Raw genomic sequence first — 27,634 nt, forward strand, 5'->3', positions numbered from 1 at the left:
ATAATTTGTTTTCAGAATAAATTTTGATTGAATTTGAGCAGATACTAGACAAACTAAATCTAGGTTTGATTAAAATTTATTACTGGATAATGTAAGTTAATTTATTCCAGTATATTCCTACCTTGGTGTAGAAAATAATTTTATGTTGAAATAAAAATGATATTTTTGTCATTTTGATAGTGATAATTTAGGGAAGATTTGATAACAAGGACAAAAGACTGTATCATAAAATATCTCCTGGGTAGCTGCCTTGTTGAAGTCTAGTGTAATAAAATACTTATTTTCTATATATAGTATAAAATGATGAATTTTTAGTGTCAAAACAGGAAGTAAGAGTAAAAGTGTGCTTATAATTAGTATATTTGTGCTCTACCATAACATTTATTGATACAAAATTGAGGAATTGAAATATAGTACAAAATGATATATGAACATGACCAGTACCCCCTGGAAGTAAAACAGTTTGAATTCTGTAAATTCGACAATTATGGCAATGTTTTCAAAGAACACAAGAGGCTGTATACACAATATTTTATGATTTATTCAAGTTATTCAACACAAGCTGTAAAATAGTCAAAGTAAAAATTATAGTTAGGTTGTAAACATCAAGATGGCATAGATAAAAGCACACAATAATTTCTGAATCCTGTGCAGTTTGATAGATTTCAATGAAAGGTGATTTACATCAAATGCAGATTTGCATTATTGGAAAATATCACAATGTTATTAAAACTTTATAGCATATAGAATTAAGTAATGGGTCAAGAGGTATTCCTTTCTAAAGTTACCCTCAGTATATCCTGTTTTTATGTTTAATTTTGGGCCCATTTTTCAAGTTGGTTCAGATCAATACCCCAAACTGAATTAACTTCAATTTCAAAAAAATGAATTATGCAATTCTTTGATACATGTATGGTGCATCTAACCATGTGTTTTGTTGTTACATCCCAATCAATGAATAGGTGGTATATTGCAATCACCTTGTGTCTCTGTCTGTCCAAAATGTTTGATTAAAGGCTGTATTTCTAGCATTGTCCATAACTAACAACTTCAGAATGTTGCATTGTACCTTTTTTGGTAAAGGCAGAAAAAATAAGAGAAAAACATCGATAAAAAATAATAACTGAGGAAATAGTAGGGATAGTAATTACTTTTAATTACATTTTTAAAGGTCTTGTTGATAAAGTAATTGGTTTATATTCCAGTGTGGTTAAATTTGGGATGGAGATGTTAAGAAAATGCCCAAAAAGTATTCAAATTTTTAATCAAAATCTGGCAGAAATTTGTATTTGTCTTTGTCATACTATCCTTCGTTCTGAAGCATGTACACTTTGAAATATTAATCACATTGTAAACATCCTGGAAAATGTATTTTATGCTGTATACTACTTAGATAAACTTGTGTTCTAGATTGTATGGTTGACTTAGCACATAAAAGTACTTGTCAGGGCAGAGTGTCATGTCAACATATTCCTTGGTTTCAATTTGACCTGTATTTTCTTGATTCTGTTCTTACAATCCAGCCCATCATGTGTTGCTCTATTGTGTTCAATGTACATTTTTTGCTTGGGGTCTGTTCTATACATTATCCTCAGCAGGAATCTGACAGCACTCTGTAAAGACAGGTAGTTGAACAATTAGTCTGACATGGTTAGCTCTGCCTTTAACATCATGGTACAACTGCCAAGTACAATCACTACCCAGATCTGATGAGGAAAACACATCATCTGAATTCTCCAAGTGTTTTTCTAACAATAAATAATTAGATAAAAATATGGCAATATCTTGTAAATGTTTTATCTATAGTTTACTAATGTTGTGAAAGAAAATCTGTCACACAGAAAGTATAAATTTTCACTAATGATGTTGCACCTGACTCATCCTGTCCAAGGAAATAAACAACTCTAACAAGATGAAGAAGACATGCAATTCATTTACTATGACGGTTGACAAGGGGAAATAATTCTGACATGAGAGACAAGGCATTTAATTCATTTACTATCATAGTGTCATGCAGTAATTTTGGCTTGACTCCTACTGCCCAAGGGAAACTACTCTAACAAGGTAAAGATGGCATTTAATTCATTTACTATCATAGTAGCTTTCATGCAGAGCTATGGACTGGACTACTTTTGTGCAGGGGAAACAACTCTAACAAGCAGAATGAGGCATTCAATTTTCAGCTTACCTGGCCATCACTTGGCGTCCGTCATTGTCGTCCGTTGTCGGCTGTTGTCGTTAACAATTTTTCAAAACTCTTCTTCTCTGAAACTACTCGACCAATTGGAATTAAACTTGGTTTGAATGTTTCTTGGGGTATCCTGCATAGAACTGTGGTGGAGATTTTTGATCCGTGGAACAACATGGCCGCTGTTACTAAAAATAGAACATAGGGGTCAGACAGTAGTTTTTCGCATATATCTCCAAAATTGTTAGGTTTAGCCAAATTCTGACGGGGTTAAAGTGTTTAGCATGATGAGATCTATCTGTGGTCAAATTTTCATTTTAATCTATTACGCCATGTTGGAGTTATTGCCCTTTTTCAACGTTTTTTTGCTATTTTTTTATGTTATTTCAAAAATCTTCTCCTCTGATACTACTTGACCAATTGGAACCAAACTTGGTATGAATATTCCTTAGGGTATCCTGCATAGAACTGATGTGGGAATTTTGATCCGTCGAAAAACATGGCGGCCATTTCTAAAAATAGAACATAGGGGTCAGACAGTAGTTTTTCGCATATATCTCCAAAACGGTTAGGTTTAGCCCATTTTGAAAGAGGTTAAAGTGTTTAGCATGATGAGATCTATCTGTGGTCAAATTTTCATTTTAATCTATTAAGCCATGTTGAAGTTACTGCCATTTTTCAAAGTTTTTTGCTATTTTTAATGTTATTTCTTTCGAAAATCTTCTCCTCTGACACTATTTTACCAATTGAAACAAAAACGTGGTATAAGTGTTCCTTGGGGTATCCTGCACAGAATTGAAGTGGGGTTTTTTGATCTGTCAAAAACATGGCCACTGTTACTAAAAATAGAACATAGGGGTCAGACTGTAGTTTTTGACATATATCTCCAAAACCGTTAGGTTTAGCCAAATTCTTTCAATAGCTGAAATGATCCTTATTTTTAGGACTACAAAAGTCTTCAGGCTTAAAATTTGTCAGATGCTGAGTTTTTGCCCTTGACAGAGGAAATTGACAGGTTTTTTTTTTACAGTTTTCAGCCAATGTCTTGAAAACTATGATAGATTTAGGCTTTCATTTACTGAAATGATCTTTATGATAAGTCCTATCAAAGTTTTCTTGAGTCAAAATTGTTGGACAACTTCTTGTTTAATTTATTCCCCTTGAAAGGCAAAATTTAACCAGGTGAGTGATTCAGGCTCCTGGGAGCCTCTTGTTATTATAATAGTTTTCATGCAGTGCTATGGACTGGACTACTTTTATGCAGGGGAAACATCTCTAACAAGCGGAATGAAGCATTCAGTTTTTACTATAATAGTTTTCATGCAGTGCTGTTGCTTTGACTCCTACTGTCCAAGGGAAATAACTCTAAACAAGAGAAACAATGGTCTTAATACAGTGCTATTTACTTGAAACCTTCTGTGTGAGTAAAGCTGAAGTGCTTTAGAGTTTTGTAGTACATTTTTACCTGACAAACCATGAAATTCACAAAGTAAACAAATAAGGTTGTTTAGAAAACCTCAAAAAATGAGACTTTACATAAGTTTAATTCAAGAGGAGAAAACATTAAAAACCTTTTCAAAAAGACATTTGAGGTCAATTAATGATATTCGTGTATCCACAAGTGGCATCTAGTTTTCATTAAGAAACATATCATACTATAACTTTGTGATACCTTTTAAAAACTTGTGAATAAAAATCCTATTTATTACAGGTAGATGTTATTGCAATAAATATACAAATGAATACATTTTGAGGACTACTTTACTACAAATTAAAAAAAAACATCAAAAACCATATTTCCTGAATAAAACAGAAATTAAAGAACTCAGCAAGGAATTTGTTTTTGTTCCTGCTGATAAAGCTGCTAATAATACTATTATTATTTGTCAGAGATTTTCTATTGAAATTTTGCAAAAAGAAATTATGAATTCACTAACATTCCAACTGACTAAGTATTGAGAAAGTGGATTTGTGAACAAACACAAACTTGTTGCTACCTCTTTTCAAGCTGAGCCTAGTAGCAAGGAAGTTTCTACTATGGACTGGCTTACCAAACTTCCTAAATCACCTTGTAAATGTAGATGCATTTCCTCTACAACTAGACTTTTACTTTATAGTGTGCTCAGATTATAAATTTTTGTAACAAAGCTTATGAAAACAGTGGAATTAATTATTTTTGGAGTGTTAAAAACTCGCTTGAAGTGCTTGATAAATTACATGCCCATGTGGGATCTTCCCAGTCTGTTTAAAGTTTTGATTTTTCAACTTTATACACTACACTCCACATAATCTCATAAAAAAATCAATATCCTATCTAATGGTCATTTAATAAATTTGGGTATGAATTTGTTAGAATTCCTTTAGATTATATATTAAGTAAGGAAAAACATAAAAAACTATGTTAATTGGACTTCTATTGATATGCTGACTCAGCACTGGAATTCCTGTTCGACAACATTTTCAAACGCTTTGGCAAAACCGTTTATAGTGAAGTTATTGGAATTCCCATGGTGACGAATTGTCCACCACTTATTGTGGACCTCTTTCTGTTGTGATTTACAGTTCATGCTAGAACAAATAAAGAGTATTTGGTAGAAAAATTTAATAACACCTTTAGATATTTGGACGATATTTTGTCTCTAAACAACAATGTTCATACTAAAGATATACATCCTGTAGAACTGTCTTTGAATAAAACTAATATTGATAATAAAGAATGTCTGCTTCTTGATCTTAGTATTCATATCAATGATAGTAAACTAAATACTCTAATTTAAGATAAAAGGGATGATTTTCATTCTCTATTGTGAAGTATCTGTTTTTAGATGGTGATGTCCCCTTGTCACAATCATATGGTGTTTACATATCACAATTGGTTCGATTTGCTATTATTTGTAAAAGTGTTTTGGATTTTAATGAAAGGAATCTTTATATAACCAAGAAATGACAACATTAAGGTTTTCGTATCACAAGCTCAGAAAAACAGTCACAAAATTTTTCAACCAATACATCACCAATACAGATGTACTTGTAAAGGATTAATACTTGCTACTATCTCTCACTTTTTGCTTTATGGTAATATTCTACACATAGTATGGAAAGCTAGATACTCACCCAATAAGTTTAAGCTGCATTAGCTGTCATTTTTGTGATTTTTTTGTTTCTGTTGAAATATGCCTTTGAATTATTTCTACTAACTTGTACTTTTCTTGTATAATTTCATTTGATATCCACAAATAAAATGAATTGAATAAGTGAAATGGGTGTCGATACATTTATTGTCTTGCAAGACAGAAGTCGACCTAGATAAATTTATATACATGTAACTTCTGGTGACCTTAATCCGCTTATGTATAAGGGTTGATTCTTAAAAAAAAGTCTGATTGTAAAGCAAAAGTGGTTAATCAACATCAAGGAAGTTTGATAGACTCAAGCTGTAAGAGAAAAAAGTTTGAATATAATGCAAGGATCCTTTTGTAATTTACGTATTACGATGTGGCACAGTATGGTCAGTAATTGTCAGCTAATCAAGGTATGATCAAATGAAATGTAAACAAGACATGTGCCTACCTGTGTATCTGTTATTGTTATGTTTTTACCTAGGTGATATTATTTTTAAATCAGGTGAATGTCCTGTCGGCAATCTTCGGAAGTAATGGCGAAAAATAATTAGATCAGACCTATCGATCTTCTCTGATTAAAAAAACGTTGTTTTCACAATATTCTGTAGGTATTATCAACATTAATTGCTTCAATTGCATTACTACAAACTTATTTCATTGAATCGGCAAAATTCAGTCGAGTCAAAACTGAACAAATTTGGCAGCTAATCCAGCCTTAACTAAATCATTGAATAGGCTCATTTCTAAGTTATGATATTGTTTTCAAATCGTTAAAGCTGCATTAGCTGTCATTTTCATAAATTTTTGTTTCTTTTGAAATATACTTTAACTTTGAATTATTTCTACTAAATTGTATTTTTCCTGTTTAATTTCATTTGATATCCACAAATAAAATGCATTAAATACATGAAATAGGTGTCTATATATTTATTGTCTTGCAAGACAAAAAATTGACGTAGATAAGTTTGTATTTATGTGACTTCTGGTGACCTTAATCCGCGCATGTGCTGTAAGGGTTTCTTCTTTAAAAAAAAACAAATCTGATTGCAAAGCAAAAGTAGTTGTTCAACAACAAGGAAGACCGACGGACTCAAGCCTTAAAAGAAAATAGATCGAATATGATGCAAGGATCCTTTTGAAATTTACGTATTGTGCTATAATGTGGCTCAAGTATGGTCATTATTTGTTTGAAAACTAATCAAGGTATAGATGAAATGAAATGAAAATAAGACACATGCTTACCTGTGTATCCATTATTGTTATTTTCTTTTGCCAAGGTTAAAGTATTTTTAACCCTGGGGAATGTCCTGTCGGCAATCTTCGGAAGTAATGGCGAAAAATAATTAGATCAGATCTATCGATATTCTCTGACTAAAAAAATGTTGTTTTCACAGTATTCTGTGGGTATTATCGACATTTATTGCTTTAATTACATTACTACAAACTTACTACATTGAATCAGCAAAATTCAGTGGAACAAAAACTGAACAAATTTGGCAGCTAATGAAGCTTTAAGAATGGAGACATGACTTTTTGTTGGTTTAAACTGGTCTGGAGCTGGCATGTCAGTTAAATGTTACTGCTAGTAGTTTGTACATTTGTGTAATTTGCATTCAGTTTCTTTATTCCCGTTGTAACAAGGGACTCAGACCTTTTTGAGCTGATTTTTTAATGTGTTAAGTTGTGCCATATTTTTTCCACAGTGGCCAGATTTTAAAAGGGAAGGATTGTGATCATGTCTAAGTACTTTATGGAATGAGGGTTTCCTCCTCATTCATTGAAGACCACTGGATGGCCTTGGGCTGACATTTTCATCTTGGTGGGGTTGTTGTCTCTATGACATATACACCATAGCTATTCTTCTAATAATATTTCTATCCAAACTTTGCAAATATTGATCAAGTCGAAATATCAGCAAAACAATACCGAAGTGTCATTATTTGGATGATTCAGATACTAAAGTTCAATGTTGGTCAAGTTGTTTGAATTATTTATCAATTTGTCAAAAGATATCTACTGAATAAATCTCATTCAATCTGAACAATATTCACAGGGTATGTCCTGTTCATTATGTACAAAACATCCATAAGGATAAGACACATTTGATTTGTACCAGATTTCCATTTGTTATGTGATGCTCAATCTTTACAAGATGTCCTCAGGATAAGTCTGGTACATTTTGCACAAAATATCCACTGGATAAGCCCTTTTCAATCTGTACAACATGTCCACTGGATAAGTCTTCTTCAATCTTTACAAGATGTTCACTGGATATGTCTTTCTCAATCTGTACAAGATGTCCACTGGGTAAGTCTTTTTCAATCTTTACAAGATGTCCACTGGATATGTCTTTCTCAATCTGTACAAGATGTCCACTGGATAAGTCTTTTTCAATCTTTACAAGATGTCCACTGGATATGTCTTTCTCAATCTGTACAAGATGTCCACTAGATAAGTCTTTTTCAATCTTTACAAGATATCCACTGGATATGTCTTTCTCAATCTGTACAAGATGTCCACAGGATATTCTTTCTCAATCTGTACAAGATACCCACTGTACAAGATGTTTATATCTCTTTCAGTTTATACAAGATATCCTGGTTGTTACCTATTTATAGATATTTTTTGCCTTAGCTGTGGGGTTATTGATGTGCATGCATAGCTTATACTTTCATAAGGTGGGGGTGTAGTTTTTGGTACCATAAACTGAATATCAATTCACATTGGAATATCCTCACTTTTTTGTACCTGATCGGTAATTACATTCAAGTCATGGAATAGCTTAGTTCAGTGAATGTCAGGGGTTCCTGTTGTTGCAGAATGCTGGTTCACATTCCTTAATTGTTTTGCACGAGATTGGGCAATTTGAACCAATCATTGCTTGCTGGTGTTTAGAACTGACCAATCAGGAGGCTGGCAATTAATTGCTTCATTAAATTTTCAAGGGCCTATATTCATGTCATTCACGCTAGTTCAGCTGCCTGCAGCAGCAGCAATTTCATATGTTATGTTTGCTGATTTCTATAACAATTTTCTCCCGCCTCCCCCATATATAGACAATATAATGCAAGATTCATTTTTCTATTGTATATACCTTGTACTTTTATGTAAATGACGAGCAGGAGCAGTCATTTTTTTCCTTCTTTTTTATATAGCGGTAGGCCATGTGAGCTATTGCTATCACTTGGTGTTTGTCATCGTCGTTAACAATTCTCCAAATATCTTCTCCTCTTTAACTACAGAATGGATTTGGATGAAACTTAAGATGATTGTTTCTTAGAGAATTTTGCTCAAAATAAATGTTTGGATTTTTGATCTGTTAAAAAACATGGCTGCTGTTACTAAAAATAGAACATAGGGGTCAGGCAGCAGGTTTTTGCATATATCTCCAAAATTCTTAGGTGTAACCTAATTCTGACATTGTTGAAGAGTTGACCATGATTAGATCTGTCTGTGATATAATTTTTTTGAAAATCTGTGGACCCATGATAGAGTTATTGCCCTTTTTGGATGTTTTTTGCAGTTTTTGATATTATTACTTTCACAAATCTTCTCCTTGTAATCTACAGACCAGGAAGTTGGTATTTCTGTTTGTTTAGGGTATCATGCACAAAATGATTGTTAGGTTTTTTGATTGATGAAAAAAATGGCTGCTGTTACTAAAAATAGAACATAGAGGTCGAATACACTTTTTTGCAAATAATTCAAAAACCATTTAATTTAGCAAAATTCTGATGGATAAAGTAATATTAGTCAGACAGACCTTCGCTGAAATTTTGAAAATGATTTGTTGCCTTTGTAGGAGTTATGGCCCCTGTAACCAATTTCTTGTTGTTTTTCAAGTGTGCAACTCTCTGAAACCAGTTGCAACAAAACTGAATAAAAATTGGCATATTTTTTGTAGGATTTCCTGCACAAACTGATCATTTAAAATTTTTCATCTGTCAAAAAACATGGCCGTCTTTACTAAAGATAGAACATAGGGGTCAGATAGTAGTTTTTGCATATATCTCCAAAAACCGTTTGGTGTAAGCTAAATTCTTTCAATGGCTGAAATTTTTTCCTCAGCTATAGAAGAATAATAAAAATGAAAGCTACTTATAAGATAAACATGACTTTCTGAGTTGACTGGCAGTATTGAAATTATTTTTTAGGCAGCAATTTTCAAAATGGTTGCCATTTTTGCTACAATTTTCACCAGTTGCTCTGATTCCAAAGATTTTTGGTTAATTTAGGAAACTTGGTGTTTTAAGTTGAATGGTGATGACGAAAGATCGTTCTGGGCAGCCATTTTCCCACTAATTTTTATATCAACTATAATTGGTTTATATAATAAACATGGTCTCCTGATATGAATAATGATAATGAAAGTGTTGGATAGCCATGGTTCATGCCCCCTCAGACCTGGTGGAATAACAGGGTATTGAGGGACCCCTGCCCAAATTTTTTTCAGTGGTTCTAAAAACATTTTGAAAACATTTCAACATTTTACAGTGCCTTAGTTACTTTTTTGAACTTACAGCAATCATCAGTATATGCTCTTTTTCAGCAATGTTTTTGTCAAACATGGTAACAAAGCTTGATTCTTTTACTTACTGGTACTTAGTTAATAGGGATTTGCAAGGTGAGCGATTCAAGCTCCTCGAGAGCCTATTGTTGTCTTACCTGAGGTCTTATGACCTTCTATATCCAAATAGATACAAAAGATACTATTTGAACAGTTTAGGGATCAGGAACTAGTACGTAAAGGGAGTTGGCTATTAATTTATTGCATCCTTTCCCTCTTAGGATCAGGCCCCTAATATGCAGGAAGATACATGTATGCCAGTAACACTAAGATCCCATATTACCTTACCTCAGCAGATTTTGGAAGGTGGGTACTGGTGCATTAAGTGACACTGTGGATTAATCTTGAAATTTCCCCGTGGAAGTATATATGTATATGACATGCACAAACAAACTATCCTGTAGTTAAGACAAAATGGTTTATTCAGTCGGTTAAGTTTTGAACAACGGACCTTATTTCCTAGAGCTTTGTATAACAATAAGAACTGGACAAAAGTATCCTTTGGACACATCTAAACTTCTATACATGTACTAATATTATTCTTTGTGATGTAACAATAATCATTTTCATTGATAATGGTATTACCACCATATCTCTTGGTACCAAATCAAATTACTTTTTTATATTTCTTTCTAAAATGACATCAGAAACCAGAATCAGAAGCTGTGGTTTTATATAATTTTCATGAGACTGATAGAGAAATAATGAAAATAAATACATGGATAATAAAGTAAAGTGCTGATAATCAAGATATCTCCTCTTCTGATCTTAAACTGAATAGAGTTGTCAACAGCTATGTGATGCCATGCAGCAGTTCAAAATCTGCCAGGTATACTAGAGCAACAGTTCCTCAGGCATTGACTATTGTCACAATCTGCTAATCCCGAAGCTATCACTTTGTTTATTCCTAAATGAGCAGAAAATGGTAGAGATTTTATCACCTAGCCATCTGGGGGAAGTAAAGAAATATGAAGCATTTATCAAGAGATTATAAAAACTTGGATAAGTTGATAATTACACCGGTAATTATCTGCCTCAGCCTGGGAGACCTAATGAATACATTTTGCATTGGAAAAATTAATTTTATAAAAATGCATTAATTTTGGTTCATGAAATGAAATCTGGAACAAAATCTACACTTGGAATACAACACCTAATGCTTCAGTCAGTGTGCCAACTAATTATTTTTTTGTTAGGTTTGAATTATATAATAAATTTCTTTATTTTGTTAGCAGCTATTTGAATGGCTGAGTTATATTTCCATTTTATTTCTGAAGTGACATGCAAATTTATATCATTGTTGTCTTGAATATAACATCTATCCATCAAACTATATTTAATTCAAAAGAATAAAAGGATAAATAAAATGCAATAAAAAATATTAGAAAATAATAAGTGTCCACAAAAGAGATTACAAATTCTTACATAGAAAATGTTTTTACAAAACATGCGTAGCATTGGACTCTCTTTAGATTAGATCTGTACTCCAAATTTGTGCTTTTATTTGACCCCCCTTTTTTTCTGACTCCACTAAAATCAGATATGCACTTAGGTCTATTGTCTTGTATCATTGTCTGTTTATAAGGCACAAATTACAGCTGTAAAGATTTGTTGAGATTTTCCATAAGAATATAGAACTCATTGTTTTTATTTTAAATCCTAGGTGGAGTGTCTCTCTTTAGTTAATAATTTAAAAATTTACAGAATGTTCACTTTTTGTGCAAAACCTACACCATAAAGCTGTAAACTATTCAGTTATTATAAGACAATATTTCACGCATACGTAACTTTACTTTTAGATTAACTCTTGCATAGGACGAGATAGCATCACAGAGAGAATCTTATTGTTCCATAAGATTTAAATGATAAATGTAAATTTATCGTGTCACTGTTAAAACGTCCCCTGTATTGTATGTAAGTCATGTTTGGTTATTAATGCTTTCCTTGCCCTGTCAAGTAATTTTTTTTATGAAATCGTCTTTGGGGCTTGGTTGTTACAAAATACATTTCATGGTATCTCAGTGGGAGACATTTAGTTTAATTTCTGAACATACTCCTACTAAAATAAATTACAAAAGAAGTCAATTAAACAGAATTATGGCTACAGCTTGCCTGTGCTTGAAAAGACATTACCTAGTAAACAAATAAATAAATAAAGATGCTTTTTTCCTTCAAAACATACATAAAGGTGGGTTTATGAAACAGGTCTGTAAAGTTTGAACACAGAATTTGTGTTTTTGTTTTCCGGCAATTGCTCTTAATAACTGGTTAAGACTTTGACATTTTATTTTTGTCAGATGACTTGTGCCCGAGGATTGGAACGTTTGTCGAGATGTTGGTTGATAGAACCAGTCCAGGCATAACACTGCTCATTACGTCCACTGATTAGTTTTGTTATAAACTTATTGGAGGCCATTTGTGTTCCTATCAAATACCCTACAATGATGTTACAAACAATTTCCGTACTGTGTTTGAAATGACAGGATCATTAATGAACAGTGGAATTTTCTCTAGTTTTTGTCAGTAGTAATTATACAGAAGCTTTATTTAAGATGATGTTCTTTTGTTAAATTCATTTTATTTTTTCACTTGAATCAAAGCATCATTTTAATTACAATTGTGAATCAACTACAAAAAAAAATAAATAAATAATTTGTGGATAACTAATTACATTAAATTTTTTTATCCCAAACAAAAAAGTATGACTAAATTTTAAATGAAAGGATCAATCGGACAATAATGATGTATTACATAGTTTAGATAGATAGATAGATAGATAGATTCTTTTTGTCTGTAACTCTGTGTTGTTCATTTATTCATTAGATGTTATGTCACAATTTTGAATAATCATTTGTCATTTTGCATCAAATAATATAGTTCATAGAAAAATTGCTAACATTACTACAAAAAAGATGAAATTAAAAATGAAAAACTACAGTTACTAAGGAATAAATAATTATGATAAAAGAAAAATGAATATAAAATTGAATTGAAATGATTTGAAATTGGATTACAATTTTTTTTAAAAACTAGATTATATTTCAGAGTATATTTTGCTCATTTCCTGTCATAATGTTGCATGTAAAGAATTGTCTTCTCCAATAAGGTGAAGATTTTTTGCTTAGTAATTCTGTTCTAGTTTCGAAATGACAATGGATTAACTATATTAGATTTAACTAAGATATCATCTGTATTAGTAACAATTTTATACAAAAAATGTCCTTAATCGTAAAGCAATACCCAAATAATTTGTTCTAAAATGCTGTCATTGTTTGTAAAACTTGATTGAAAGATAAAGCTTTGGTGTCCATTTCATGTTTGTTACCGACAGGGGAGGTAATGAAATCCATCAGGTAAGCGAGGGAGTTATGGGCTGAGAGAACAACACAACTTTGATGACTTTGCAGGGACTCTACATTACATCATTGTTGTAAGAAACAACAAACAGATCTGCCCTTGTACCTTCTTTCTTCATTCATAATCTACACTGGTGTAAACATATAATCATCATATTTACCATTTTTTGCGAGATGCACATTATCCTGGCCGATTTCCACCTATTGCACATTAATAATGCTGCCTTTTACTCATCCTTATATGTCTTTTATTGTGCTATGAATGGAGAATGTCCAGGTTGGTTTAAAAAATGGAGGGAGATTTATTTCTTTTGATATTATTTTACCCTGTTTTCTTTAATGACAAAAAAAAGAAACGTACCAATAATTAAGCAAAGATACAGCATTTACTAGGATCTTTCATTGCAACTTTTAAAGGTTCTTTAGATTTTTCAGATGAGTCGAAGAATTGAAATTGTTTGTGATTTTCTATTTCGATTTTCTCATTTCTACTCGTTTTTCATTGGATCTTAGTCTGTCTACTGTCAGTATGGGAACATCTTAGCAACCAAACAGGATCAAGTTGAGTACGGAATAGCATTGAGGAATATACACATATTTGTACAGTTAGGTTGCTTCAGAATTGTTTAGAATACATCATGCAGGACAATACATAAAACTTTGATGTAGAATGTAAGTAGTTAAGTCATGTGACCCTCTGTCATCAAGGTCTTGGTGCTTTTGTCTATTTTATTTATAGTTTTAATGATAATTATCAATTAGCTCAATTAAAAATGACATCATCAGAATAAAACCTATAGATGTTTACCTACTGTATTGTTTAAGACCTGAGATAGGACAATCTCTCATAGATCTACATGGTTTTGTACAATGATCTTAAGATAATGACTATAATAGTACTTGATGACCAATCACTCAGATGTCAAGGTTTTCATCTGTGTATTGATGACCCATTGGTAAAGTATTAAGACATGGACTGTGGTCCCTCACTATCTGATCTCTATTTAGATCAATGATTCATTACACGGCACCTGTCTATCCACTTAATACTGAAAATACAACTGTTGAGATCTTCACTCATTCTTACAATAACTAATAGAATTGAAATATCATTCCTTTCATGGATGTGTTAAGGTAAGCTCTAGTGGTGGATCCAGAAATTCTAAAAAAAGAGGGGACGCTCTAGTGATTTTGTTTAATAGTAAACAAAGTTTTCAAGCAGAATGGGGGTATAGGCCTCCCAGAACATCACACTTGGATTCATATATAAGCAGACAGCCAACTTTATCTTACCTTAAGAAATGAACATATTTATGGTTTGGTAAAATTTCATTGAGTCCTATAGTTTTGAAATTGAAGATGTACTTTTATTTTCTTATGGTTTCATAATATTATGAATTTTGGTTTTTGGTTTATGATGCTAAGATGTTGTTGTACCATGAACTATAATTCATTATACTCTTTGTTACTGGTGAGTATTATTTTTGTCCTGGGGCCAATCTGAATTTTTTGTAAAACCTCTGATATAGAAATGTTGAATTCTTTTTAGATTAAAGTTAATTATTTTAATAAATTAGAACATGTTTTAAATGTAATAACCAGGATTAATGTTAGAGGAACTTATTGCATGAACAACTTCGTAATGTTGTCAGAGTTGATTGTTTTATGCCATGCAATATTTTCATTATGGATGGTAAGTACCATGTATAAATATTGAAACATTGTTTAGAAATGATTGGCCTTTTATCTGTGGCATGACCGAACTGGATGCTTGAATCTTATTTTATACTGCTGAAAGATGGGCTGTATTTAAAAATTAGGAAAAAATCAATTAAGTATCCTCAAAAGCTACATAATTGTGGTTCTACCAGACACTGAACAGCCCATGTTTAAATATTAAAAGGGTAATGTTTAACTTTCTTTATCAATTTATTGTAATCTGCTCTGCCAAATGATTGGATGGTTTACTTTAAACAAACACCAAAATGGAGCTAAAGTGTTTGCCTTAGTTAGGCGTAATTACTGCGACTTTTTTGTTGATCCAATCTATAATCTGTTAAGATTTGTCTTCTCTTGAACAAACAATCTTGTCCATGCTTAACAGGACCGACCCCTGATTTAACCACGTCTTCTCATAGACAAAGGAGAACTCTACCAATTTTCAAGATGTTTGTAAATATTGTTATTCTTCCAAAAAACACCTCACAAGGTTTGCTACTAGAAATAGATTAAAATTTGTGTCAAATATTTATTTTTCTTTGCCTTGACAGTTGGCAGACATACATGGAAGGGACCATTGTTTGCTAAAAATATTATGAGTGTTTTAGCTTGCCATAAATTCTTGCATTTTAACAAATAAAAAGTCTGATTGAAAGTTTTGACTAAAGTACACGTATTCTTTTAACTCAAAATTTTGTAAACAAGTGCAAAGGCGTAACTGAACTGATGTTCCTTAAAAGATATGATAGTAGTATGATGGATGCCCCTAGAAAGAAAAACAATAGATTGACAGCCATTTCACTCTAAATCTTTTGTGAATTTCAGCAGGACATGACAAATTTAACCATGCCGCTGCCAAAATGGCAATTTCATTTCATTTTTGATGTGAGTGAAATTGGTGGTGAACTAGCATCCAATAACTGTTATTGGTTTAGCTAAGGATAATTTGACATATTCATTCATAGACCTTAAGCCTGGAGGGGTACATTTATAATTTTTTCTTATCGTGCATTTCCATCTTAATTTTAGGATTGATTATCGTGCGAGTGTATAATCTTATTCTTTAATGATTTTTTGTTGTAAGTTTTAATCAATTGTAAAAAGGGACACCTTAGTGATTAGAAAAAATGACTGCTAGTCTACCTGCTGGGGAACTTCAAACGAAAAAAGACAAAATTAATTTTGCTTGCTTATTTCACACTACATGAATTCAAATGGCGCCTCTATCTTATCACAACGGAGCATCTTGATCATTTAAGGCTTTAGTTGGATTTCATTATGTTGAAAGGTTTAGAAAATATTGCTAAATTTGGTTTAAAATTACATATTTGGGGTAATAAATATATTATAATTGAAAATATTTAAATAATTTTTCTATTCATAGATAAGGTAAGATGAATACTAATGATTACAGTAGGATGTTAACAAGATCTTTGCCATTACTTATGTATTTTTTTCAAAAAATGTATTGTATAAAATAAATTTCATGAAAATATTTTTTAAATTAATCGAATGCTATCACACATATTTAATCCACTCTAAAAAAAAAAAAAAACCCTCCCCCCCCAAAAAAAAAAAAAAATTAAAATGAATAAATAATGATATTAATATTAAACAATAAAATAAAACAGATGATCATGAATCTAGAACATTTGTATCCTGAATACTGCTTACTAACATTGTGGGAAATTTGTTTGAATTATTTTTGGACTTTTTTGGACTTCTGAAATTTAAGAAAAAAAAAAAATATTAATGAGATGTTGTTACAATGGATAAACACTTGTGTAGGCATTAATAAATATAAACTTCTTTCACACCGTGAAATTTGCAGAAGAAAAGTGATTTGTTATTTATTTTCACATCTTTTATTTGTTTATTTCTCCAACATATTCACTAATTTTAAGTCAGCTCAGGAGATTGAATTCCTGCAGTATACATGAATACATGTATGGACTGGTAATGTACTGAGATATTTAGATTCTGTTGAAATTTTGAAGATTGGATAAAAAATGCCTTAAATACTCAAATTGCATGGTTTTGAGACCATTACTGGTAAAACAGATTTTATCTTGACTGCAATGCTGGTATGATATTATTGATTGAGGGATATTTACATTCATGGTATGGTAACTTTTAACCACAAAACACCTACAACACATGTACTCTTTGTTTTTTTCTGTAATTTTTGAAAATGAACACCTAAAGGTAATCATTAGGTTTCGATTTTGTCCCCAGCAGATCTTGTATGCTTGGCATTGAAATAACAGCTGATATATGTGTCCAGTGTTTATTGAGTGTTCTTTTAAAACATAAAAAAAAATATGTCAAAAAGCATTTTTTATGAGATTCAGAAATTAAATTAAATAGGGAACAACCCACAAGCAGACAGCCAACTGTTACAGCAATGTTTTCCACAAAGAACACAAAGCCCATTAAACTGTTAGATCATTATTACGCCTAGTAGACATTTTAAAAAAAAGTATGTGTAACATCTCCTGTGGATGTATTGATGAGCATTTAACATGCAACATCTATGTGTTGTTAACTGTTATCTAACAATACATGTATTTGCCAAATGTCGATATCCGGGACAATGCTTGACAGAGTTAAAGCAGTAGCTTGAAAAACATTACAATGAATTGAAATTAATGAACTTCTCATTGCCTGATACTTATTTCTTTTTTTTTGCATTTTCAGGTTTGAGTGTCTATAGTTTGTTTATGTATAAGATATTTTCTTCAAAGCTGATCTTGTATTATGTGGTCCACAATGTTTTCTTTACCTGTCTCATTCCATACCCCTTCATCAATCTTCTTTCACTGCTTACTTCTTTTCATTTACCACTCACCTCTCTTCACTTACTTCTCACATATCTTCATTTGCTGCTCTTCCATCTTCAGTCACTTCTCACCTATCTTCATTCACTGATCACCCATCTTCATTCACTGCTCATCAAACTTCAGTCACTTCTCACCCATTTTCATTCACTGCTCACCCATCTTCAGTCACTTCTGACCTGTCTTCATTCACTGCTCCCCCATCTTCAGTCAATGCTCACCCATCCTCAGTCACTTCTCACATATCATTATTTGTTCACTTTATTTTCATTACTCCCCTTATCTACTCACTTTTTTTTCATTCACTACCTATATTAAAAAAAAGTAACTACCATAAAATAAACAAAAATAATAATTCCAACTGAACTGTAAAAATCGTGTTAAATAATAAGTCAGTACATTGCCTAAAACTGGCTTCCTTATATATATTACAATGTTTCAAAATAAGAAACAAATTGATTTGATTTTATGCAGTACATCATTATAATATTTGGAATATATTATGTCATGTTGTTTATTTTCCATATATGTTGTAACTGGGTCATAACCATATTTACTTTATGAGTTTGTGCCTATAAAGTATTTGTATATATATAAACTCATCACTTGCCTACATGTCTTCATCACTTGGATGCAAGTGTTTATGTCTTGTCTATCTTCAATTACTTTTCCCTTGTCTTTATTCACTGTTAATCAATCTACATCCACTACTCATAGATCTTCATTCACTGCTCACCTACTCTTCTCCATTCACTGCCTACTTATCTACATTCAAACTCATTACACACTTATCTCCATTCACCACTTTGCTTTCTTCATTTACTAATCACTTGCTTTTATTCACCCCTCATCAATCTTTATTCACTACTCACATACCTTTCTACTTATCTATTTACACTCACCAGTGTCTCTTGTCACTTTTCACCTTATTTGTCACTTATCTTTATTCACTACATGTATTATGTTGTCATTCAGCTTTTAGCTTTCTTAATTCACCTTTAACTTATCTCCACGCACTGGACACCTATCTCCATGCATATCTCTATACACTGCTTACCTTTCTCCATTCACTGCTGCCCTATCCCCATTCATTGCTTACCTATCTCCATCCACTATTCACCTGTCTCCAAACACTGGGCACCTTTCTCCATGCACTATTCACCTATCTCCAAACACTGGGCACCTTTCTCCATGCACTGCCCATCTCTCTCGAAACACTCCTATCTCCATGCACTGCCCATCTATCTCCAAACACTCCTCTATTATCTTCATGCACTGCCCATCTATCTTCACACACTCCTATCTCCATGCACTGCCCATCAATCTCCAAACACTCCTATCACCATGCACTGCCCATCTACCTCCATACACTGCTCACCTATCTCGATGCACTTCCTGCCTATCTCCGTGCACTGCTCACCTATCTTGATGCACTGCCTGCCTATCTCTGTGCACTGCCCACTAACCTCCATACACTGCTCACCTATCTCGATACACTGCCTGCCTATCTCCATGCACTGCCCATCTACCTCCATACACTGCTCACCTATCTCGATGCACTGCCTGCCTATCTCTGTGCACTGCCCATCTACCTCCATACACTGCTCACCTATCTCGATGCACTGCCTGCCTATCTCTGTGCACTGCTCACTGATCTCCATACATTGTTAACCTATCTCTTTACTATGCTCATCTGTCTTCATACACTGCTTATCTATCTTCATACAATGCTTACCACTCAGTTATCTTAATGCATCTCTTACTTGTCTCCATTCACTGCTCACTTACCTCTATGAAAACTGCATGTCTGTACATCCCTGCCTTTCTCTCAGCTGATTCATTGTCATAATAATATACTCATATTTCTCTAATTTTCATTGTCCTGCTGTTGATGTCTCATGCCATTTTTTATTTTATACTTTCTTGTATTTTTCTAAGATTAAATCACCTATTGTATGGTTACAGTTGCCCAATGCATTAAAGTAATATTGCCAAAAATGTGTTTCTGATGCGTTTTAGGAAACCACTGCTTCCAGTATAGCCACATGGCTGATAGAGGTTATTGCAGTTAACAACCCATTTAGATTTAAAGGATTTAAAGCAAATTAGCAAGAGGTTGCAAAGTTTTGTCATCAGTGTACCTTATATCATGAACTGTTGGCAACACATATTTAATGATTTTATGAGCTAAGTTGAGAAAAAATAAATATGGAGTTACCAGGAAGCAATAATACTCTACCTTTCTGCCTCTATCGTGGTAATTATTTTCTTTTCTCCCAGAAAATGGCCACACAAGGATAATAATCAATGATATTAATTAAAGAAATCAGGTGTTCAGACAAATAATATTGTCTTGTTAATAGGCAATTCTGTCATATTTATAATGAAAGAAAATGATGAATAGTTTAGTGGACAATGTCCACCACAGTGTGTGATTGGCCCTCCTTGGGCACTTATTGTCCTGAAAAATAATTGTGTTTAGATTTTTGACAAGTTAAGAATTTTGAGAAGATGTATTGCTTGTTCAGTTATATTTTTTCAAATGACTACCAAGTTCATTTTGATTGATTGATGGTATGAGAAACAGTTGCTTTTAATTACACTAAATTCACAAATTACTGGGATGTTTTTATGATGTGAAAAATGGAATAGGGGTCAAATGTACAGTTTTATAAGGTGTTCTGTTCAGTAAAAATGTGGAAAATTTGCAATGCAAAAAAAATGATTTTAATTTAAAGAAATTTCTCTTTAACTTCAAGATTACATACATATAGGAGTAATGAACTGCAGATTATTTCAAATTCTGTCATTTAGAAAACTTAAGAGTGAGCCTAACACAATGTAGGTATTATATTTGTGAGTATCTATAATGCTACTGAAAATAATTATTCTTTCAATTAATTGCCACCTTCTAAACTGGCATAAACAGATTTGATGGCTATCTTATTATTTGATAAATTGACAATTTTCTGGTAATTAGTGATGATGACCTGTTATCTTGTCATCAGTGGGTGACTGGTCAACAAGGGAGGTAACCTGCTGGGGAACATAATTAGTCCTCATTTACATCTAGATTAATAAAGATTTGACATCTTTATCAACAAAAACATCTTTCCATAAAAAAAATGTCTCTGACAAGTTTCTTCAAAGATAAATCTTGTGAAACTTTCTTTTTCTCATTGGATAATTAGTGTTATATTATTACAGTTTGTAAGTAAATTGAGTTGATATGTTACATATGTGTTCATTCAAGAAATTAGATTTGAAATAAGATATTTTGTAAAAGAGCCAAGTAATTGTTCATTTTCAGCATTGATGTTTGCTCAATATTGGGAAAGTTTTGAAATACTCAAGTTTTTGTCATTTAAAACATCAAAAACTGTCTAAAACTGTCTTGTATTAAATTCTAATGCTTACAAAAAAGGCAATATATTTGAATTGAACAATATGTTTCGGTGTAAGTTTACATGGACTGAATTGTTTTTGGGGTATATTTTTCAGTAGGCATCTGTTCAGTGATTGGCCCCTAAATTACCACTATTCAAATAAAACAGAATCTGATCCCATTATTGTTTGACCTTTAACTTCGGTATTAGGATAGATTTCGCTGTCTTACTGGATTACAGTTACGGCAATTGCTCAGCAATTTTGTACATGTTTTGACTGTGGATTAGTGTATCATTGTTATATTCTGTGTTTTTCTGTTACTTTTCACCTTGTCTCTATAAAATTTCCTGCAGGATGTAGATTTTTGTTTTTCTTACCTTCGGAGGTGGATTATTATTAATGTACTTTATTTGTTTTCATTTGTAAGTATTTTTTATGATTTGTTTACTTAATAAAACAGTTCTATCTCCTGATATTCAAGTACTGGTGTGTTTGAAATACTTCTATAAGTGTCCAGTAGGTAATTTATTTTGTAACTCCAATTTTCTGTTATTGTACAGCATTATTTAATTATAACTAATTGAAAATTTTAAATAAACACATGTATGTAATAATTTACCAAGGCTAGTCTATTTTTTTTCTACACCTGTATTCAGATTATATGTGTTTATGTTCATTATTTTTTACTTGATAAATTTTTTAAATTTTGAATCAGTTTGTCCTGAACTTTTCCCTGTGTTCCGTGTTGAAACATTTAGAATATTGGCTTTGTTACTAGACTTGCAAGGACCGTCTTCATTCAAAAGTTGTTCTTTGACCTATGTAACTTATTATAATTCTGTATCAAAATTCTTTCTATATAAATGCTCAGGCCTTCCTTTAATATCTTTTTCATAATTGATAATTCACCTGTTTTAACAAAATATATTTTAAGTCCTTTTAATTTTTTTTTTTCAAATTGATAATTAAAGAAAAATCCTTTTCAAACAAACTCTTTCATAATTATCCTTGAAAGCAGTGTTAAATTGAGCAATATTCAATGTTAATACTAAAAATAAAATCATTTGAATTTAGAATTTTTGAGCTAATTGCTAGAAAGACTGATTTCTTTGATGTTTTATTTGAAGTTAATGAGGCCAGATTACAAACGAGTTGTGTTGCATGTTTAACTGTAATCCGTAGCCTATCCGAGATCATATCATCTCCTTAGCTGGGTAATTACTTTCCTTTGCCAAAGGAAAAGAGCAATGTTTAATTTTCTGTGTTCTTTTCTTCTTTATTCGGTAAAATATGGGAATTTTAAATTTAAAATATTTTATGTTGGGGGATACATCATAATTCAGATTTATAGACAAGATCGGCTTGTTTTAATTTGAGATGTTCGCAGATGAGAGATAATCAGTGACAATTTACTGATGTATTTTCCGAGGTTGTAGCGATTTTCTCTGTCATACACTAAAGAAAAATATATGGAGTGTTTGCATGTATTAATACATTAGGTCTCTTGAATGCTTTCCAGCTTGGTCAAGTTTTACAAAATGATCACGATTTTTCCTGTGAAATGGGATGGAATTTAAACGACCATATGTAAAATAAGGGCGGTACAGCTTACTTGTTACTTTACAAATCATTAATTTCGAGTGATGGTATCAAGATTTTAATTTCATTATAATGACCACCCTAACATGATGATTTTTAAATCATGCATTTATAAAATAAAACACTATATAAATGTATTGGAGCTTAGTGACTCTGCAGAATCCTACTTACATGATAGTCAATAATTTTTGTCAAACTTTGTTCAAATTTTAAAAAAGATCATGTTTTAACATAGAAGTTTGCCGAGCTCTACAGTGATTTTCCACCAAATAACACATAAAAATGCTGCAATAAATATTTTTGCTTCTCTATTGACATGAAGTGTTTCTACAAGCTGCCATAGTTACTTGTTTTTCTTTTTCTAGAGCTATGTGCCTTGTTCAGGCTGGGTGTTCCCTTTTTCTAGAACTATGTACTTTGTTCAGGCTGGGGGTTGCCTTTTTCTAGAGCTATGTGTCTTGTTCAGGCTGGATGTTGCCTTTTTCTAGAGCTATGTGCCTTGTTCAGGCTGGGTGTTGCCTTTTTCTAGAGCTATGCACCTTGTTCAGGCTGGGTGTTGCCTTTTTTGTGTTATCAATTTGTTATTGATTCAAAGTATGTCATATTTTTAATAATAACAGTTATAGTGACACACAAGATCAAAATATATATATATATATATATATATATATATATATATATATATATATACATACATACATACATACATATATATATATGAGCAATGCACAATGTCCTTGCACATAACATTTGGCATGGTAAAATCCTGAATATATTACTCATTCAGATATTGAGGAGGCAAGAGGAAAAGGAAGAACTTAACACAGTGTAATACTTATAAAATACACTGATTAAAAAGTGTGAAAATTACAAGTGTCCAATTCTGAAATGGATTTGTTTATAATTGACTATTGTGGATGGTTTTTTATTTCAAAGTTGTAGACATGTTTGTTTATTGATACTATGTCAATATTTTGACATAGATTTATTACAAATTGATATTTTTTTTTTTTTAGGAATGTTCATTATATTATGTTTATTACCTGTAAGTCACATGTTGTGTTATTCTGGCAGTGGACTGACATAGAAACATCTTGTCTTGATCACCTTCTACACTACATGACATCTTATATTTTTCATTATATTTCTACATTTGTGTTAGAAAAATGAAATATCAATTAATGAAATATAGTCCTTGTATTACAAAAAGGTGGGAATGCATATTATCGACTGAGAATAACGTAACTTATAGGGGAAAGATTTGTCAATTTTTGCTATTTTTGTAATGATGAAGATGAACTTTATTCTCATAAACTACATATTACATAGTTAAAGAGAAACATATATAAAATAATGTATAACAATTATATGCATGCGTGAAAAATACAGTATGTAATAAATTTAGATGATTAACCTGGAGGACTGACTTTCATATTTACCAACTTTACAAATCTTAATTTTTCTAAAACTATAATATTTGTTGTGTTGAACAGATATTAGGATTTTTCAACAATACTCAGGAAGTAATTTTTTTCTTACTAAAAAAAAATATTTGCAAGATAGAATGTAATGGAATTCGTCACTGATGTAAGAATATGGTAATTACAAATATGAAAGCTCTCAAATTTAAGTCCATATATTTCACAGTTTACACCCGTACACTGTATTGATGTGAAAAATAAAAATTGTGAAAATTTAATGCCCCATTGAGCAAATGGTGAAGTTAATAACAAGTGTATGGTCTTACTCCTTTATTGTAATTAACAGCAGTAATTTCAGTCCATATGAAAATTCATTGGTATTCCGTTTTTTATCCCCCCACAACAATGTGACCAGCGTATATAGTTCCATTATGTCAGTCTGTGACAACATGTTTTGGGGAATTATTTCTCTAAATGCTAGCCATTAATTAATGGTTCATGGTTTCATCTTGTTTGTTCATGAGCTTAATAAAGCAATAAAAAATAGTCATCTTATTTTAAAATTTGATAGGAAAGCCTTTTAATTTCCTACATTGAGACTAATTTATATTTTAACCCAATAAAACCCATAGTTTAGGTTGTGGTTTAATTGCAAGAAAAATAAGCATTTGCTACTATTATACTAACAAATTAATTCATTGATAGAAACATGTTGACTAAGGTATTAAGTTTAATCTTGCTTATAATTAAGGACTATAATGTTTCACTATTTTACTACAATGAGGCTATTTGACTTGCATTCGAATTCTTTAAGTCTTAAACAGTATAAAACATATTAATGGAGTTAAAACAATTAAATTATGACAGAATATGTGCTTTGATAAACATCTTGATGATTTAGATAATTATCTAGTTCAATAAAATGTTTGGATGGTGAAGGGTATTAGTTTCATTTTGGTAGAACCTAATACCTATCTTTGGCTAATATCACAATAAAACCGATATATTCCTGAAGAATAATAATCAGATAAAATTTGAAGTTATTTGTAGAAGTACTGTGGCAGTTGTCTGGATTTTCTACTATTTGATTCAATATGAATTGTCTTAAGTATTTAACATTTTAAACTTTTGCCAATTGCTACTATACTACTTTGAAATAGCTTCACATTTGATTATTTTTTAGGAAATAAATTTTGCATAAGATGACTTGTACGAAACTCATGAAAAGACTTCAACAACTAGCATACACCTCAACTATCACTGCAAAAAACTAGCAGCACACAGTAGGCTTCTGTTTGCACAAGCCAACTACTGTATAACTGAAAGTTAATGTTATTCATAAAGGATTGACATTGACTGTAATTACAAGATTAGCACAGTGTTGTGAAAAGCATCTTGAACCATGAACTTGAAACATGACCATGACTGAGGAACAACACCACACAGCTTAGTAAGACATTGGTATGCTCTAATACAAATTAATTACTGGTAGAACAGACTGAGCAATTAGTCAGAGCTTGAAATAAACAATACTGAAGACTGTTTATTACAAGACTTATTAAGGCTTTTGTAAGTAGTACTCACTTCACTGTGTTGAAATAAACAGTGCTTTGGTTCACATAAACATCACTAAGCAAAATGTTTCAAGAAATGTATCTTTGAGGTTGCAGAGACCTTAACGTAGAAGTGAAGTATGCTTTACTGATTGCTAAATATTTTATTTCCAGATGTAAATGTGTTGGAGCAAAATCATTATTTTTGTATGAATTTTCGGAATATTTGAAATATAACATAAAACTTAAAAACAAGTACTATCTTTAAAAAAGATGTATATTCTCCAATATGTAATACCCAAATTGGATTAAGGTTTTATTTGGTATACTGTGTGATCTCTGTACTTTGTTTCGTATTAAATTATTTTATTTTATTTCAAATTATCCAATTTATAAAAGATTATTCAATAATAAAGGTGATTGAAAATATTACGGACACCAATGCTCCCAATAGAGCCTCAAACTTCACATTTGCTATCACATTTGTCCAATGAAATGGGAGGTTGTTTTCAACATCGGTTAGGTTGCCATGGTTAAGCATCATGGATGTCAAAGCAAACTCAATACCGACTGCGTTGGGAATAATGTCTTTAATAGATGTTTCCCCAAAAGCAAAAGAATGTTAACAAAACAAGTGGAAACAAATTGAATAATGATATGTCCTGGATGTAGACAAATCATCTTACAATTTCCACACCTAACTCAATACTTAGGTACTTAAAGTACTATACTATCTTAAGTAGCTGTCTTTACTTTTTATGAGCAACTCGGCGGGTGTTTCTAGAAAAATGTAGAAAAATCTGACAAATGTGAGACACCCCAAAAAAGGCTACATATTTTTATTTTTGTAACTAGGTTGTTTTATGGGTCTGTACTATGAAATGTGTAATTATTCATTCAAATCTGCTGGCTCTTTGGAGATAATCCACATTGAAAATCCAAAAGATTCTATTGTATTTGAGTGCCATTTACAGATTTATTTCCCTTAATTTTGAAATCTACAGTGCATTCTATATAATTTTTATCCTAAGAGCACTGGTTATATGAAAAACAACATGTCAATTTCTGTTTACTATGACATTTCAAACAAAATATCAAGAATAAAAATAGGCTTTTAACCCATGAATCACATTTTGCATGATCCCTAGCTGGAGTGCTACTTAACAACTTCTAGATTAAGACAAATGTCCCAAAAAGCACTTTGCATTCTTTATAGTAACATGTGTATTCACACAAATATCACTTAAAGAATAATACTATGTTAACAACACTTAGAGTCACACTAATACAGCTAAAGTGTAATATTCATTATAAGAACGCTTTGGTTCACATAAATATTGCTAAAGCACAATGTTTTGATTCACTCATTACACTCAGTTTGACAGACATTGTTATAGTAATACAGCTACTTTCTTACATGATTCCAGGCTTTACATTGTGTTTTTGACGTATACCAGTAATGGTTTGTAGAAGAAAAAAAGGATACACCCACTTTTGTTCCTCATTAATGATGACTGATTTTGTTTTGGTAGGATTTTTAATAATTTTTTTTATGGATATTACCATACATTTCAATTTTCCTGGTACATACAATAAAGACTTAAAATACAAAAAAATGTATAAGCAGAGGGTTGGGGAAAAGAAACTGCCTCAGTTATAACAGTGATCTGAAAATAGTTTTTTTTTAAATAAAGAACCCTCAAAGAAATTTAAAAAATCTGAAAATATGATTCAGAAAAGTAAAGTATAACAAATTATTATATTTTTCTATATTATTGCTGAATACCTTACATTAGTAAAATAATTATCAAATTTCTGCAGTCACAGGGACAGACCCCTGCTGTTCATTGGACTATGCTATTCGATGACCTGATTGTAATTATCC

The 27,634-nt window shown here is 31.7% G+C and overlaps 1 protein-coding gene and 1 long non-coding RNA gene across 7 annotated transcripts in view; one reads left to right on the plus strand and one right to left on the minus strand.

Annotated features, from left to right (window-relative positions):
* The window catches only part of LOC148629807 (protein phosphatase EYA2-like), a 114,743-nt gene that overhangs the window by 33,908 nt on the left and 53,201 nt on the right, over positions 1 to 27,634 (plus strand). The window lies entirely within an intron of this gene.
* LOC148629808 (uncharacterized) lies at positions 517 to 6,619 on the minus strand. Its single transcript, XR_015917717.1, has 3 exons — positions 6,553 to 6,619; positions 2,189 to 2,376; positions 517 to 1,613 (listed from the first exon to the last, which is right to left on the minus strand). It is a non-coding gene; the product is annotated as an uncharacterized LOC148629808 (long non-coding RNA).

Source organism: Perna viridis, chromosome 1 (assembly GCF_037379345.1).
Source record: "Perna viridis isolate PV_CMFRI_1.1 ecotype Kerala chromosome 1, ASM3737934v1, whole genome shotgun sequence".
Taxonomy (NCBI): Eukaryota; Metazoa; Mollusca; class Bivalvia; order Mytilida; family Mytilidae; genus Perna; species Perna viridis.